The following is a 5,675-nucleotide window of genomic DNA, read 5'->3' on the forward strand; positions in this document are numbered from 1 at the left end:
TTTGAGCGTGCTCACGCAGGAACGCGGCGCGTTCTACTGTGGTAGCTCGCGGAGATTCCCGTCTTCTTCTTTCTCGACTAATCTGTCCATGCTTCCTTGCTTACCTTCGACAGTGGCTCATACACACTATAGAAGAGTGCCAAAAAATCGGGCCATTTATGAAAAATGATTATACGAGCCTCAATAGAACCACAGTTGAGAAACGCACGGCAAATAATGTTGCGACGATACGCGTTAATTTTTATCTGTCCAAAGGATTTCATAGTGGGACACGCTGATAGCGGGCACTGTTTCGCAGAAGCAACACTTTTGATTCTAGTGTGTACTACAATATGCCTAGTTCATTCAATAAACCAGGCGCTGAATTCGCTCCAGTTTAGCAATTTCCTTATTAATGAACCGGTCCCACATTATGAAGCATACTCTAGGACTGGGCGTGTGAGGGAACGATAAGCTTTCTTTTAACTTTCTACGTAGAATTTAAGCAATGTTTTTTAATGATTTGTTACATATGCTGTTAATAACGCATTAGTGTGCCATTTGAGGGTGTATATACTGTTAATGGTGCAAGGCGGGGACACAGCTAGCAAAGGAGAAAATCAAAGCCCCCTTCTTAAAGAAACATGGATGAACGGTAAGCTTCCCGCAATGCAAACTGAATCGTAGTCAAAGTCCTAAGCGAAGGACCACGCAACGAAACCACGAAATATATACTGAGCGACCCAATTGCGTGATTTGATTGCTTGTTTAGGATTGTATTTTTTGAACGTTGAAGTTAAATAAAGATACATTTCGTTAAGTTGCATAGCCTTTATTTTAGAACATGTAGCCATTGATTACACGTACGCACTCGCACTTTCACAGAGGACTCTTTGCACTGTGATCGCTGTGGTACGGCCAGAAGCTCTGTCATTTCGTAACGTGACCAGGGGGAGGACACTCCCCGGTTCCGGTGGCACAGGAAATTGGCGCCATCTCTGTAATGGGCGACGCAAAAATCCGTTTCCCTTGCATGGCCTCGTAGATTGTCGCGCGCACGCGCGCCGATCCTGGTGGCCAAGCCCTTCCCCCCGCTCAACTCCTCTCCCTACGCCCTCTCTCGTAATACCCTCTCAACTCCCTCACTTTCGACTGTCTACGCGCCCGCGCCGCCGTGCCATCCCCGCCGGCCCGGCTGCTGCTTAGTCCACTACGTAACGCTTTATTTTTGTTATCTACTGTCATCGAGATGCGTGCGCTGCTGTGCGTTGACCGACGTGGCTAGTTTCGTCAGTTCTGTGGTCCTCGATAGCTGTCTGCTTGTGCTCCGCGATGTTTCACCTGTTTCACGACTCGTACCGCTCGTGCATCGTGCAGTGGTGCACAAATACCTCAAAAAGAAGTCCTGCAAGGTTGTTCCGGGTGCCTAAAGACAACAGGTGAGCGCTCAGACCCAAGGACATCAGAAGGCGCATGTACACGAACATAGCCCTGTCCATTTGTGTACTCCATGAGGCTCCGGACGTCGTTGCGCCTTGATTGTGCTACACTTGCCTCTTCCCGGTAGAGAAAGCTGACAAATAGATGTTCCTCCTCATTGTCACCTGGTCTGTGACTTGTGTTTTTCTGTGCCAAGTCTCATTCTGCAACTTCAGTAACTTGCCCAGCTTTCCAAACCGCCCTCAGTGCTTTTTCTGTGTATCACGTTCTACAAACCAACTAACAGCTGATAAATTACTGTTAGTGTTTGTGTACTATCTCAGTAACCCCCGATGGGAAAACCGCGCGAACAACCTTCATGTGTAGGCATGATACGCTCTTTTTTTCCTCTGGAAAGCATGAGCATTGCAAGTGTCCTACATGCAGACTTTTGCAGTTCGTGTTTATTATGCAAGGGAGAGCCCAGTAGGTACGACTTAGTGCCTTAAGCGACGTAATTTTATTGCTAAGCATTGCATTCGGGTAGAACGAAAAGTCGTGTTGGCTTGTTTTACCTGGTCTTTGATTGAGGAATAAGCCTTTCTGCGAATGTTTTCTGTGTGCTGCTGCAAAAGCCGACTATCTTCTGTTCCCCTTGCCACCGTTACTCAAGTTGTGGCCAAGTGCAAAATAATGTGATAATGCGTGTTTCAGTTTTTAGTACAATGTTATTTTTTTCTGCCATGTTTTTTTCAATTTGTTCAGCAGTAATGAACATGTCAAGCATTTCATATACTTTCGTGCAGATTTATAAGTAAGCTTTTTTTTGGTATGGCTCTCAATCAAACAATGTTAGCATTTTATTCTATCTTTCAGGTGTTTTGCGTGTCATTGTTTTTGCCATTACTAGTGAGTTTTCCCTTTTTATAGTTGTCATGACTATGTCATACACGTCGTCCAATTTTGTGCAATATCTTAGTGCACATATCAGGAGCTCGTCTACATTTAGGTCTTGAGGACGTTATATAAAATCTTGTATTTATATGTGTGTACATGAAATGGCCTTCGCGTTTTCTAGCACTTTCTTTTGTTATTTCACCATCTGTGAACTTTTGTCTTTAGTACTCTTGTAATGTCATGCACCTCTCACTTTTGCTCATTTTTTGAGCGTGTATCACACCACGTTGTAAGAAAAATCTCTTTTCGGAAACGAAGTGAATAAAGAGAGACTAAACATCTGTTGTGTTGGAAGTGGAATTTTTTTTTATGTCCCGGCACATGCTGGTATAATATAAGTATGGGCAAGACTGCGAGCGTGCCAACGCATAGCCCACGGCGCACCACGCGCCAGCTCGCAAGCAATGCCAATGCGCGGCGTAGCGCGCGCATTGCTTGCGAGCTGGCGCGTGGCGCGCGTTAACAAGCGCGCTATAAAAAAGAAGAAAAAACGCGCCGCTTACGGGTAAAAACAAAAAAAAGTGAGCGGCGCGCGCGGCATGGGGGAAAGGGAGTGGAGCGGGTCGGCATAATAAAAACAAAAAGGAAAGAAAAACGTTTGGGAGAGGAGGTGCCGCGCGGCTGCTGTTGCTGTTGCCATGACAACGTAAACAATCATGTGCGCCGCCATTTTGCTTAATGCGTCGCCCATTGGTTAGGGCCGTAACTGAAGGGGACCTTGGCGCTAGCGTCGAAAGAGCGTCTGCTCGAAAACGGCCAATGGGATGTATACGGAGTGTCCCCCCCCTGACGTGACATCCTGCTTGCCTATTCTAGTTTGTTCCAGGTGCAGTTCTGCGCGGGCAGGCTTTGGGGCAACACGCGGCAGCCCTCCCTGAAACGCTGCTAGTAAGTAAGTGGTCCTGATCCCTTTTGACTCGGGGCAGGCGTTTGTCAACGCCACAGGAGATGTTGAAAGTACAAAAAGGAAAGAAAGTAAGATAGAGAGAAAGAACATAAAACACAGTTTTGTCACAGTCTGTGAGTCCGTCTGGTTGGTCCGGTAAACGGTCCGGTTTGTTGTATTCTCTGGCTCCAGTCGCCTCGGATTTCACCCCGACAATCCAATCCGCCAGCCATGACGGTTCAAGTCAGCGCGTCCCAGCTGCGTCGCCGCCTGGCCGGCCTGGTCGGCCGTCTCTGTTAGGAGTTCGTGTAGCTGAGGTGGTCGGCATCAGCAGCCACTCGCTGTGAGTGGGCGGCTCTATCCGGGCGATGTCTGTCTTGGGGTTTCCTTCACCTATTCGGCTCGCTTGCCCAGTCGTTCCCACTGTTCTAGCCGGATCTTCGTAGTCTCGGCGCGTGCAGTTCGGTCCTCCTCGGTGAGACTAGTCAGCGCCTGGCCAGCCTGGCTCTCAGCCAGGGTGCACGATCGGGGATCTGCGGGAAGTCTCGGGCATTGTTGTAGCACGTGGAGAAGGGTTTCTTCTGGTGCACCGCACAAGCGGCACGTCGGATCCACGCCGAATAGTTCGTGGCGGCGTTGGTTTGTGAGGAGAGCGCTAGTGCGGGCTTGTAACAGCAGGGCGCTGCCTCTATCTCCTCGGTAGTCTGGTGATGGGCACGGTTCCGGCTTGTGTTGGTAATATAGTGCCAGGCTTTGCTTTTTTGCCACTGTCGTGCGCCAAATCGTTTTTTCAGCATCATTGATTTCCTTGATGACTGCCTTGCGCCAATCTGCCTCTGTCTTGTGTCGTGGTGTTTTGAATTTTCGCTGTATTTCGTGCCTAGGGACGTATATTTCCGAATCCAATTCGTCTTGATGTTTTTGTATCTTAGGTGTAGGTACACGGTCGTCCACTGCCAATTTGAACACGGCTCCGGGCGGCCGGCGAGGCCGGCGCTCCGCGGAGCGCCGCTCGTGGGCGCAGCCACAGGTGTGGCCTCAGCTGCGTCGTCTGCTACAGCGCGCCAGCACACACTAGACGACGCGGCTGAGGCCACGCCTGTGGCTGCCAGTGCGCCGGCGCCCACAAGCGGCGTTCCGCGGAGCGCAGGCCTCGCCGGCCGCCCGGAGCCGTGTTCAAATTGGAGGTCTCCTCGATTTGGCTGCACTTTCTGCACTAGTTCAAGGGGTGCAGCACTCTAGCACTCGATTTGCCAGTGCAGCTAGCGCCACCTGCACTTCGGCACTCGATTTGACGTCGTGCTGCACGAGTTCATGTACACTTCGGCACTGTACACTTCGGCACGTAATGCAAGGCTTTTGATAGCAGACGACACATGCGGCTCCGTGGCCATGCGGGTGTTGGTAGACTGCATCGACGGCGCCTGCTATTAGTAACGCAGCACGGACGCCAGTTTTCTTCAGGATGTGTACGCAGCATCTTGTTAAGGGCGCTTTCCGGGTTCAACTGCTGCTAAGTGCACTGAAGGCCGGGATTTTCCCTCAGAGGTCACAGTCGTTTGTATTAATTTTCACGAGCTAACCGCTACCTCGACGTTAAGTTTGCGCGAAACCTCATCCGTCAGTCGTTTGAAACGTTGTGCCATATATGATTCAGAAAGGTGTGGAAACCACGCTTGGTCACGCTTTCTGAATAATGACACACCAACAAAATAACACACCAACAAAAGAAAAGCCACAGCCACCCAGTCGCAGCAGACGAAGGCCTGTACGTTTCTGCACTTTTGTCCTCGATTTGACCGCTGCACCGAAAGCGCTAGCGTCGCGCTACACTCACACTTCAAGAACTAGCGCTGCACTGGCACGACACTTTTCTGAACTAGTGCAAAAGGTGCAGCCAAATCGAGAAGACCTGGAAGTGGACGAGCGTGTACATTCTGCGACTGTAATTTGTGTTTGCCATGAATTAGACTACCGGCATATTGTAATTTGGATCTCGCCTCCCTTGCCTCGTACGAGGACCAGCTCATTTCCCCGCTTACTGATGCATTTGCAGTGGCTATGCTGCCCCCTAGCAACCCTTTCTGCAGCTAACGGCAGGCGGCGACACAAGTTTGTGCTTGCGCCATACACTCTTAGGCAAAGTTACACCCTTTGGCTTGCCCCTTCTGCCACACAACGATAATCGTTATCTGCCTTGATGCGTTTCCTTTCTTTAACGCTGCGAGCCCGGAACTTTCCAGTAACGAACGGCATGCGCGTTATCAGAGGGGGCACTCCAAAGGGTGTAAACTGCTCTATGCTGATAACGCGCGCGCCATTCGTTACTGGAAAGTACCGGGCTCGCAGCGTTAAAGAAAGGAAACGCATCAAGGCCGATAACGATTATCGTTGTGTGGCAGAAGGGGCAAGTCAAAGGGTGTAACTTTGCCTA

This window comes from Dermacentor andersoni, chromosome 2 (genome assembly GCF_023375885.2).
Source record: "Dermacentor andersoni chromosome 2, qqDerAnde1_hic_scaffold, whole genome shotgun sequence".
Lineage (NCBI taxonomy): Eukaryota > Metazoa > Arthropoda > Arachnida > Ixodida > Ixodidae > Dermacentor > Dermacentor andersoni.